The following is a 13236-nucleotide window of genomic DNA, read 5'->3' as shown; positions in this document are numbered from 1 at the left end:
CAACAAAGAGGAGTAGCTAATGAGGAAGAAAGAAAACCACTAGAGTAAGATATATGGAAGCCAGGAGAAGCAGCACTTCAAGAACAAGGTGTGTCTCCTTGTGTCAGATGCCATTAAGAGGCCACGTGACGGGAGGTGTGCTACTGGAAGAAGAAATACCAGAATTAACTGCCATGATGCTTCAGCGTGGCTGTGGAAGGAGTATGTTGGGTGAAGAGTATGGAGGGACGCCCACCTAGAGTGACAGATTGGAGGAAGTGAAAGAGGGTGCTGAAACAGATTACCTCAGACAATTCTTTCAAGATATGTTTCTGTGAAGAGAACAGAGAAATGAGACAGGACCTGGAGGCGGAAGTGGGGACCAAGAGGTTAGGGTTTTCAAAATAAATAGTGACAAAAAAACTAGAAGCAATATAAACATCTACTAATATGGAACAAGTAAAATATTAGCTTTTCAGTGGAATACAAGTATGCATGTGCATGTATATGGACAGATACTCTTTTGTATGGATGAGATACATCATAATTTTAAAGATGTGGAGACATACAAGATGACAAACTGAACGTAGGTATCCATTTCCTCATCCAACTGAACATCATTTGAAAATAGTAAAGAAATATAAACATAAGATGGTAGCAACAATGAGAATGGAAGGGGAGACACCAGTAGCTTTGCAGGTAAAATATCAGAGAGGCTCTAGACTTGGGGACAGGAGTGAGAAACAGTATATAAAATGGGGAGCAAGCAAAGAAATGTTAATCAGTCTTTGGCTTGCCCTCTTCTATAGGAACAAAGCCCAATGGCCAGATGATTATACTTCAGGCAAAGAAAAGTCCGTTTCCTAAATGTTTTTTTTTTAAGGGTCTAGATTGAATTGGAGCATATTCATGTATCAGCTCCCCGGAGTAATGTCACCTTCATTGTGGCATTTGGGGATCATTCTGAGTAATAGGCCACTCAGGCAACAAGCCCAGGGCAAATACACAGAAATCCAAGTCTGGTCTCCATTGCCTAATTGTTCTTAATTGACAAATCTCTAAACCCAGATATTTAACTTACAGATAAAATTAAATATGTACATCGAAAACATTTGAGAAATACCAGCCCTCCTTTTAAAAACTTTAATTAGTATCCTCAAAGCAATTCTAAACAATATTGCACCCACTGAAAATAAAAATTCCCACGTGCTTTGAGAAAGGAACACATCAGAGAACAAGACGGCCCTTGGAAATTAAAATGCAATTTTGGAATAAATTTTAAAACTTAGTAGATGATTTGGCAGATGAAATTGAGAAAAATCTCCTACCGTGAAGAGGGGTTAGCAGACTTTCTATACAGAGCCAGATAGTAAATATTTTTAGTTTTGCAAGCTGTTTGGTCTCAGTCACAATCCTTCACTCTGGTTTTATAGCATAAAAGCAAGGTAGGCAGGTCTGTGCTCCAGTAAAGCTTTATGAACACTGACATTTGAGTTGCACATGATTTTTACACGTTATAAAATACTGTTCTTTTGATTTTTTTAGCCTTTTTTTTTAAATGTAAACACCATCATTAATTAGCTTGCATATATATAAAAATGTAAAAACGCAGTGGGCTGGATTTTGTCCTTGGAGCCGTGGTTTACTGACCTCTAATGTAGAAGAAAGGTATGGCTGACATGGGGGAAAAGCAAACTAAATTGTGACATGAGTTTATGCAATTGATGGACTAGAAGAAAAATTCAATTTGATTTTTGTCTTGGGAAAACTTCTTTGAGATTCTGAGCAGATGTGACATTGGACAGCTGAGAATGTGATACAAGAAAAATAATGGAAATCAGAGTAATTGGTCCAGCATTTGAACAGTATTTTTACACAGTCACAGTATAGTAAATGCTACTTACTGATTTTTTTTTTTTTGAGAGCGCGCACGTGGGGTGGGGACGGACAGATGGAGAGAGAGAGAGAGAACCTTAAGTAGGCTCCACACCTAGCTTGTAGCCCAACACAGGGCTCGATCCCATGACCCTGAGATCAGGACCTGAGCTGAAACCAAGAGTCAGATGCTTAACCAACTGAGCCACTCAGGGGCCCCAACTACTTACTGATTTTTTTTTAACTTCAAAGCAGTGCACATAACATAAATCCGGTAGAGGGATGTAGGATAGAAAATATATGCTGTTATCCTTGACGATATAAAAATAATGCTGCAGATGACAGAGGTGGGACGTGGAAGAAGATGGACAATTACAAAAGAAATCTTTATTTGGAAAGTCATACAGATTTGAATATATTACTTAAGATTGGAAAAACAACCAATTAAGAACTGAAACTAATAATCCTAACAGCAAACCAAGGGGAAGAGAAGAGGAAGCTAGCATGTGTGTGCTAATTCCTGATCATTCTCTTAAGAATATCCAAAGATAATTAATTGTCTAAGTCTGATCAGTTGAAGAGACTGAGAAAAGAAACCGTTACAAGATTGCCCCTGGAGATTACAGCTCAGGTTGGAGAAGGGAGATCTTTGAGTTCGATCATATGTGCGTGCTTTGAAGAAATAATAGCTTCCAGTGAGAACAAATGGGACAAGGGACTAGTGTTTTTCACTATACAACCTTTTGTTTAAAATATTTTTTGTACATGCTTTCTTTGACAACAAAAAGATTAAGGATGGACGGATGATTATAGAAGCATAAAAATTACTTAAATAAGGATATGGCATTTTTGTTTGTTTGTTTCAAGGGGCAGGTGGCCATAAAGACATATGCAGGGACATGGATTCTAGGAAAACAGTTTATAAAAATGTAATTGCGTTAATGAGATAAATCCTAGGTGAAGATTTTCTTTAATTGTATAAAAGTATTTCAAAAGTAAATGTAGGGGCACCTGGGTAGCTCAGTCGGTTAAGTGTATGCCTTTGGCTCAGGTCAAGATCTTCAGGTCTCAGGCTTCCTGCTTAGTGGGGAGTCTTCTCCTCCCTCTCCCTCTGCCCCTCCCCCTGCTTCTGTGTTCCCCTGCACACGAGGTCGTGTGCTCTCTCTCTCTCTATCTTAAATAAACAAATCTTTTAAAAAATGTAAATGTGTAAGAAAAATTTGCTTTTTCTGTTGTCTTAAACTTCATCTCCCCTCCATTTTATCTTCTTCCTTATTAAACATATGTAGTAAGATTTTCCGAGCTTTATCAATTGTAGAGTATCAGACTATTTTGCAAATTGACGAGTTTATCTGAATCAGAGTTTGGCCCTGTATTAGCTTCGTTTGCCATGATAAAATGCCATAAACTGGAGGTCTTAACAGAAATTTATTTTCTCAAAGTTCTGGAGGCTGGAATTTCAAGATCAGGGTGCCAGCAAGGTCAAGTTCTGGCGAGCGCTCTTTTCCTGGCTTACAGATAGCTGCCTTCTTGCCATGTTCTCATGTGGTGGAGAGACCCCACTTTATGACCTCATTTAACCTTAATTACTTTCATAGAGGCCCTGTCCCCAAATACAGTCACATTGGGGGGTTAGGGCTTCAACATACATATTTTGGGGGTTACGAAATTTCAGTGCATAACAACTCCCATTGAATTGTCATTTGGCTGAATTGAATATAGGCAAATTGTTTTGACACCAAGAAGTCACTGAAATGGGAGAGTAGCTGTCCTTCATGTGGGCTTAACTTCTAAAATCCAAACACACTAATATTGGAAGCCTCGCACAGACTGACTCCCACCCTCAGAGAGTCTAGAGTTTTTAGGTTCTCCAAACCCCAGGGTCTCCACTCTGCCCTGTTAAATACAACTAGAACATTTTCTTAGTGCCTTTGTTTTCTCTGAGTGCCAACAGTATGGTAGCCCCAACGTCCCAAGATCCGTCAGCCCTCTCTTTTCTGGAAAATCATCCAAAGCAATTGTTCAGCCTTTTGATTTTCATTTTACCTTTACACCAACTTTGTAAGGTGGACTGAGAAGCTGTTTCTGCTCACATTTTGTTAGTTGATGTAATTGAAAGACTGTGATGAGTACTGCCTTACTGTATAGAACAGAAAATGCTGCCTCCCATAATGAAGAGAGTGGGAAGAGCACTGGTCTAAGGGACAGATGACTGGTGTTGATCCCAGCTCTACCCTGAGCATGCCCAGGCTAGGACAAAGGTAGGGTTGTTTTTAACAGATTTATCTCAGTTGATTCAATCAAGGAAGGGAACCAGCACAAGGAATTTCAGTAAGATAGCTCAAGTCTTTTTTTTCCCCCTATCAGCATCAAGCCAGAGTGATACCATGAGCCTCATTTTTTCTTGCACCTTCATCAAGCTAGAGTGATGTCATGGTGTAGGCATGGACATTGGAATTATTGCAGACCTGGACTGAATGCAACTCTGAAATTCATTAGCAGAGTGACCTTGCATGAGTTACTTCAACTGTCTAAGCCTGTTCTTCTGTCAACTGAAAATAATAACTACTTTGTAGGTTGTGGGGATGATTAAAGATGATTTATCTAAAGTGCTTAGAACAATTCTTTCTCTATGCTGTGTTACAGAATTGGATCTAATGCTCTGTCTGGAATGGCATTAATAAGTTCTTCTGCCATGTTTCCAAACCCAAAGTTGTCAGACTTGACCAAGCATGTTCTCATAATGATTTTAGAGGAGCAAGCAAAAGTACACAATCCCAAAAGGCCTCTTGAGAACTCCCCTCGGACCTGGCTCATCATCACCTCTGCCTTGTTCTTTTGGTCAAAGCAGGTCGCATGGCTCCCCTTCACTCTCTCCCTATCCCCTAGAGTCAAGACAGGGAGAAATAGATGCCACCTTGTGCCTGAGGGACCCTCCAGCTGTATTCAGAGAATCATTTTGTACTTAGGACATTTTTGTTATCAGTCCACCGCAGTATTATTGCAAAGGAATTGTCATAGAAATATGAAATGATCAGAACCATTTTCTGGTTCATATTTGTTTTCATTTTTGCTGTAGCATGCTTTCAGTCATCCAGCATTCACCCGGGGGTTTGCTCAGAGCGTATGTGTGTCTTTGTACCTTGCAGCACAGCACCTCCCATAAGATGTGCTCATTTGGGCAGATGAGTAATGAGTTTTCCTGCTGTACCAAGATGGAGCAGACACACAGTATAGCATGATCTTCTCCCTCCATATTTCTCTTGACCAGCATGACAATCCAGGCTTACAGGAGGAGCAGGCCTTCATAAACAGAACCATCCAGAATGCCACAGACATCGTGTTTCCTGTTGACTGCCGATGCGTGTCTGTTTACTCCCTCCTTGAGGTTTTAATGTTAGGAACTTTTATGCCCAGGAGCATGCATCTGGAAGCCAGCAGATCTTCACTAGCATGACACAGAGGCGCCCACTTCACAGCTTGTGAATAGTAGTGTCTAAGCATCTGGATGGTGCGCCCTTATAAATAGTTCCATCAGGTGCCTGGGGAGTCCAGGCTGTATCTTTGGCATGGGATTGGGACATTTTGTGCATGACTGTCCCTGGAGGCAGGGAAGAGCTGATTCTGAGTCTCAGAGAAATCAATGGCACGACCTATCATGCAAAAACACAAGGTGATGTTTGTGTAGTTGCAGCAAAGTGGGTTTGAGTAAGGGGACCACCCCTTTGACTCCTAATTTGCTATCCTTATCTTCCCATACTTCTTCTTTTTTCCTATATTTTCTCATTTCTTGTTCCTATGCTTGCCTTTTTTACTGGTGTCTTTGAATATTCCCCATTTCCTTCACCTGTCTTTGAGTTCACTAATCTTAACACCACCTCCCAATGCCTGCAACTCAGCTCAAGGCAGCTGGACTCCGAAGATGGTCTGTGTCGGCTGTACTGCAATACTGCTTCCCTAGATCGGGCTTGGAAATCCAGCAGGAGATCCTATCACTGACATTCAAGAGCTATGAAGATACACTGTCCTGAACACATACTGTGTGGCAGGTACTCTTAAAGTGCTTTGGATAAACCATTTCTAATCTCCACAAGTGACAAGATACGTTTTATTTTCAGTGTATCGAGGGACATGTTTAGAAAGGTTCAGTGACCTGCCCAAGGTCACAGTGCTAGTGAATGCCAGAGCCAGCTTTCAGTCTAGGTCTGCATGATTCCAAATGCCAAGCTTGTTTCATTACATCACTCTCTGTGTCAATTGGAAAAGAAAAATCGAGGATCAGAAATGTGAGCTGTCTCACTAAGAATTATAGTGCTAGAATGTCTCTGCATATTTGGCTCAGTATAAGAGAAATCTAACTGGAGAAAGGGCTGTTGTAGCTCTAACCTGGGAATGTCAAGAGCACAGCTGGGACTTGAATCATCTTTCTGACACTCAAGGATATAGGAGCTGTGATATATGATGACGGACCAGACAGTTCTTCATTTGTTCAACAAATAATTATTGAGTGCCTGCTATGTGCCAGGTACTGTTCTAAAGTTTGGGACTCTTCATGAAATAAGAAAGATCCCTGCCTTTGTGGAGATGGCAGGCTGGTGGGAAGTGACAGATGAGGATGACAATAGACAAAATGAGTGAACTGTGTAGTATGGTAGAGGGTACTTGCTCTCGAGAAGGAAACACTGAAGCAAGGTAATGAGCATCAGAAGTGTCGGAGCGCGGAGGGTTGCATTTTTAAATAGGGAGATCGGGGTACTACTTGGGAGGTAAAACTCAAGCAAAGGTTTGAAAGAAGTGAGGGATTTAGCATTGCCAGTGTCTGGGAGAGGAGCCTCTCAGGCAAGATACGAAGTGGGTATAGTTGGCATTTGTGAGCCACAGCAAGATGACTGAGGGAATAGGAGCAGTAAGGACTAGGGGAAGGTAGTAATGATGGCCTTTGGAGATACTGGGTCACCAGAGTGCTTGAGGCTTTGTAAGCCATTTCAAAGATTAAAATAAGGGAAAAACAGAATGACCCATTAGGTGCATGAGGTACCTAGATGAAGTAGCCTAGGTGTAACATGATAGTGTTTTGTTTTTAAATCATTTTATTTTGCTCATGATTTTGTTGGTCAAAAATTGAGAAGGGCTCTCCTGGGTGGTTCATCTGATTTACATAGCAACAGCCATGGCAGGTGGGGCTGGAGGATCATTTCCCACATGGCTTCTTCACTTACACATCTGGTCCCTTAATGCTCCTTGGCCTCTCCAGTAGATGTTTTATCCTCCAGGACCTCATCAGATGACTTTGGCCTTCTTAGAACATAGTGATTTCAGGGTAATTGCAGCTGTTACATAGTGGCTGGCTTCCAAAAGGCAGGAAGAAATTGTCAGTCCAGATAAGAGCAACACCTGGAACTGGTATATCATCCATTATACCACGTCCTCTTGGTCTAAGCAGTCAAAAACCTATCCAAAATTAAGGAAGTGGAGAGATGCCCCTTTTGATGACAGAGTGACATCTCATTGCAGAAGAGCATGTCAGCTGGGAGATACTGTTGTGGTCATCTTTGGAAAACACAATCTGCTATGTTTTGCAATGACATTTTGATTTTTTCTTTTGTGAACTGTCAAACCATGGCTTACCTTTCTATCTTCTCTTGCTGATTGATAAAACTTTTTTTTATTATGTTATATTAATCACCATAAATTACATCATTAGTTTTTGATGTAGTGTTCCATGATTCATTGTTTGTGCATAACACACAGTGCTCCATGCAGAATGTGCCCTCTTTAATACCCATCACCAGGCTAACCCATCTCCCCACCCCCCTCCCCTCTAGAACCCTCAGTTTGTTTCTCAGAGTCCATAGTCTCTCATGGTTCGTCTCCCCCTCCGATTCCCCCCTCTTCATTTTTCCCTTCCTACTATCTTCTTTTTTTTTTTTTTTAACATATTATTTGTTTCAGAGGTACAGGTCTGTGATTCAATGATCTCACTGATATGAGGAATTCTTAACCTCAGGAAACAAACTGAGGGTTGCTGGAGTGGTGGGGGGTGGGAGGGATGGGGTGGCTGGGTGATAGACACTGGGGAGGGTGTATGCTATGTTGAATGATAGTGTTTTTGTTCAGGATTATAGCAGTGTTGGTGATGAAAAGAGATTGGAGTCTGGATGTATTTAAAGGTAGACCCCCTTAGGTTTTGCCAATAGATTAGATGTGGAGTACAAGAGAAAGAGAGGAGTCTATGGTGAATTTAAGATTTGGGGCTTCAGCAACACAAAGTATAGAGTTTACCTTAGATGAGGTGAGAAAGGCAGTTTTGAGGGGAAGGATAGGGAGTCCGTTTTGGATGTGTTGAATTTGAAATGTTTACTAGATCTTCAAATGGAACTGTGAAATCATCAGTTGTATATGATTCTTTAGTTTAGAGAGAAGACTGGGCTGGAGATATATTTTGGGATTTAGCAACAAATACCATGGTTAAAGAAAAAAATGAAGCATGAGACCCAGTGGAGAGCACCAGTATGATGTGTGAAATGGAAATCAGTGCACTGGGTGGTAAGGAGATTTGTCTTGCTTTGCTCCCAAGGCAGTACTCAGAATCCGTGAGAAAGAGGGTAGAAGCCTGACTTTGGCTTCAATACAAAAAACCATTTTAAGCTCTTAGAGCTTATTAACAATGGAATAGCCCATTTCATGGGATGCATTTTTTGATGCTACAAATTTTCAGGGAGAGTCTTGAACCTAGATCATTGTTTTTCCAAATTTTGTACATCTCTAAAAAAGAGAAGAATAGTAATTATTTTCCATTAGGGGGTTAACGTTGGTCTTTATCCAAGTAGTTTACACACTCACATACCTTGATACATTTGTCATAGTCCCAGTTTATCACCATTTTAGATATCATAAGGTAGATTAGATTCTTGCCTTAGGTTTAAACTTGAACCTACTGACTAGAGTCCTCTAAAATTTGAGTTTCTGTGAGACTGTGGTTCTGAGCATTTAGGAATGAAAAAGGCCATCACTAAAATTCAGTATGGGCAAATTAAGGGAAAAAATGATATCAGGCCAAATTTTTTATTTTAATGTCACTACTCTAGTAATGTCTTAGAACTGTGGTTCTCAAACTTTTAATCCCAGGACCCTATTATACTCTTAAAAATGTTTGAGTACTGGGGCACCTGGGTGGCTCAGTCAGTTAAGTGTCTGCCTTCGGCTCGGGTCATGATCCCAGGGTCCTAGAATCGAGCCCCGTGTTGGGCTGGCTCTCTACTCGGCGGAGAACCTGCTTCTCCCTCTCCCTCTGTCTAGCACTCTGCCTACTTGTGCTCTCTCTCTATCTCTGTCAAATAAATAAATAAAATCTTAAAAAAAAAAAAAGTTTGAGTACCTTAAAGAGCTTGTGTTTACATGGATGGTACAAATACGGGAGAATAACCAATATACTGGTTAATAAGGATTCCAGATGGTGCATTGAAACCTTCAAACTAAAGTTGAAGTTGTTAAAAATTTATTTTCAGGAAAAGAGAACCCCTACTTTGACAGAAGTTCCTTTGAAGAAGACTCAAGATTGTAGATTTCCTCTAAGTTCAGTGTAAGCCAATGATGTGACTTTGCAAAACATCTTGAGTAAGATTACACAATGGTGAAACCATTGGAAGAAAAGACTCTGGCCTAAAGGAAATACATTACAGGATGGTAAAGGAAAGCTTGCAAACACCTGCTTATAATGAGAGGCTGCAAATGTGTTTACCATTTTCTGATATTTGGTCACAAAGCTCACTTTGACCTGCCAGTGGATATAAATGATCTGTGAGTTCTCTGCTTTTCCCCAGTCAGCCCACTGGACCTCATGTAAGCTTACCTAGTTGGTACAGCCACTGGGAGCTCAAAATTGCAGTGTTCTCTTACAAATCAAAACCTAGTAAATTTTATCTTGCAAAACAGATAAGGGATAATTGAATGACAAGATAAAATTTAACTTGAAAAACATTTTGTAATATGTTCCTTCAATATTAAACTTCTTTAAAGCATTTAATTATTTTATAACTTAGAAAAGCCTTCAGGTTTATCTCAAAGAACTCAAAATTTAGGAGTTCTCTCCATTTAAATACAATCAAAAATTACCATAAAACATGGCTGAAACTATTAGGGTAAGAAATCATTTGCAAAAAAAAAAAGTAATTTGCAAATAAACTTTCCCTCAGGGATGTGTCTTCTGCATCAAGTGGGGTCTCCTTGTAAAATAGACCCTAAGAGCTTCTGAAGTACCCTTTGAGTTGTCTAGAGAAAGGCCGAGCCCAGTTCCAAGAGAAAATGCCTGGAATTCTGTTCAGAGTCACAATGCATGGGGTTAAGATAACAAACTGCTCTGGCTTCTTTCAGGGCAACAAAACATTCCTACAAATTCAAATTGTCTCCAGGGTTGTAAATCCAGAATGGTTTGGTAGACCTGAGCTAGGAGAAAGGGAACTGGGGCAAATACTTCTTTAATGTTTGCCTGTGGGCAGGATGGGTTTTTGTTTTTTGTTGTGTTTTTTTTTTTTTTTTACTAGTTTACTATTACTAATACTATTTATTTGTTTTGTGAACTGTTTTAGGTTTGGCTCCCACTGTGGGGGGAAAGAAAACAGTGTCAGAAAATTTTTGGCTGGAGTTGAGTGTAAAGAGAGCTGTGAGAAGAGCCGAGGAAAGGAGGGCAGTGGAAATAACCCTGTGGAGCCATTAAGTCTGACAGCTCCGCCCCTCCCAGTGGGACAATGATGCGTGGATTGACTTAACTTTAGCATATGCTCGTTGTTGTTCCAAATTGCACATGGAGGTGTAAGCCCTTTAAAAAGGATCAGGTTATGGCACTCACTCCCCCAGTTTGGTTGCTATTGGAGACTGGGCAATCATGAGAGAAGTGACTGTGGTTCACCTGGGTGCTACGCAAAGAGCAGTTCAGACAGAGAAAATAAAGTGGGCTCTGAGAATCCGTAAGCAGCCGCAGACTGGCGCAAGTGGAGTCATTATGGCTCTTAACAAGTGAATGTGTAGCGAACTAATAACAATTTCATAATAAAGCCAAGGCTAAGAATCAGCTAATGAATGGGGCCAGTACTTCTATCACTATCTGATTAGGAAGAGACGAGCAGTGCCTAATGATAGGAATCTTTATCCTTCCCCGTTTTATTTATGCCAGTCTATGTGGAGGCAGATCCCTGTAGGTTCCTGCCGTCTTACAATCTATGCCTAAAGCTTTGAGTCAATTGATGTCCAAGCAAGTGATACCAAATTACTGCTTAGTAAGAGTATACTCTGAAGAAAAAGCAAGGCACCTCCTTGAGTATTGGCCTCAGAACACTTGAATTTATGACAAAGGGGAAATCTGTAACAAAAGCATACGTGGTGGGCTGATGAGGATGCCTCTTGAGTTGACTTGGCATGTATGGGTTAATCTGTACCTGAAGCCTGGTGAGGGGGCTTGACTTGGTGCTGAGGGCTCTCTATTTCCTAGGAAATGAGCAGGTTAAAGATGATCTTCCAGGAAGTTGAGTATATTAATATACAAGCAACTTCATCCTCTTGTCTTTCCCTTCCTAATTTACAGCCATCTATGAGTGGTTCATAGGAGTTTTCAAAAGATGTGATTAGCTTTACTTGGCAGGAAACTTGTGAAGGGTTTCAGGGTAATGATGTGTCAGCTATGAACCCATTCAGCTAATCTGAAGAAAAGTTTTTAGAGCAGGAAGGAGCCAGATTCAGAGGTGCTGACTTGTGAAACACAACGGTGAGTCCATTTGTAGCTAAAAGAGCCAAAATTCTAGTTTCCTAATCATGTAAAGGAAAGGAGGTAGTGATGAGCAAAAAGGAAGAAACTGAATAACACAACATTCACTCATTTGCACCATCTACACCAGAGATCCTCCTCGCTCATCAAAATTTGGAAAGTATTTGATATAGTTGCATACAGAGCTTATAGGGAAAGTGGCTGACAGCCTGTGACTCAGGGATATGAGGTAGAAGGAAGAGGCTGACACGTTTGACTAGGAGCCACGTGAGCACAACACAGTGGGTGGAGAGCCGCAAAGGGCTACACTTGAAATTCACTGCTGGGTTCATTTCATTAATATATTGACTTATGTGACTGTGTAGCACCTCTTAAATGCAAGGCATTTTGGGACCACAGTTACAACAGATCTGTCCTCACCAGCATGTAACTTAGTGTTCCAGTTGTTACTAGGGTTGCAGGACAAATTATCCTGAATTTAGTGGTGAAAGACAACAATCTATGATGCTCATGGACTACCTGAGTCAGCAGTTTACTCAGGGCACAGCAGGGCTTGTCTCTGCATCGTGGTGTCTGGGAGCCTCAGTTGGAAGATTCGAAGACTGGTGGCTGGAATCATCTGCAACTTGTTTACTCACTTGTCTGATGATTGGTGGTGGCTGTCAGCTGAAACATCAGTTGGGGAATGGGCCAAATTTTCTACCTTTGTCTCTTCATGTGGTCTGAGCTTCCTCACAGCATGTGATTGGGTTCCAAAGCTGAGTGCCAAAGAGGATGAGCCAGGCAGAAGCTGTCTCTTTGTGACCTTGCCTCAGAAGTCACATAGGTAACATTGATTCCACCGTGGTCCATTGGCCAGGACCATCACAGACCTTGCCGAAATTCGAGGAGAGGGAACATCAACTCCAAATATCAGTTTAGGAATGCCGATCACAATGAATGAAAAGCAGAAATATATGTATGGCTGTGTTATATGTACATGTATAAAATCATCTGTCACAGTAAGAGTGAAAAAAATCACAGTATCAAGTAAAGAATATTGTTTGTGATGATTTTGTAAGTCATGGCCCAAAGAATCCTATAATTGGAAATACACTAAAAAAGCAAAGACATACCTGAGCACTATGTTTCACAAGTGTGAATTGTGCATGCCACTTCTGTTATTATTCTGTTACCATCTGTACTATTCCCTTCATTTTTTTAATTGACCAACTGTTTTTAAACTCACATTTGTTTTAAAAGCATACTAGATATTACTACTGAAAATATTTTTTACCGTAATTTATTTGCCATAAAACAAAAGTAACTTTAAATATAATCAAAATAAAATTGAACAGTTGCTAGGTATGTTGCTTTCCAATGAAGATTGCAAGACTAAAGCAAGTCCTCTTTGTCAAAAATGTTAGCAGGTGTTTGAAAGATATTAAATCATAGTCCTACAAAATTGAGGCTCTTCCCAGGCCTTAATCTGAAAGATTGAAAGAAAAGTAAAAGCAAATGATCCCTAGTGAGAAGGTCAGTGATGTTTAAGGCCAGGTCTGTGTGCTGCCTAACATCCTTTAAAGAATTTTTGATATTATAATCCTATTTTGTTGACAAACACTGATCTGTAATGATTAAAA

General features: G+C 40.5%; 1 protein-coding gene across 5 annotated transcripts in view; it reads left to right on the top strand.

Annotated features, from left to right (window-relative positions):
• The window catches only part of SAMD12 (sterile alpha motif domain containing 12), a 377845-nt gene that overhangs the window by 148293 nt on the left and 216316 nt on the right, over window positions 1–13236 (top strand). The window lies entirely within an intron of this gene.

This window comes from Zalophus californianus, chromosome 4, assembly GCF_009762305.2.
Source record: "Zalophus californianus isolate mZalCal1 chromosome 4, mZalCal1.pri.v2, whole genome shotgun sequence".
NCBI classification, from domain to species: Eukaryota; Metazoa; Chordata; class Mammalia; order Carnivora; family Otariidae; genus Zalophus; species Zalophus californianus.
This window is presented reverse-complemented; position numbering and strand designations above follow the sequence as displayed.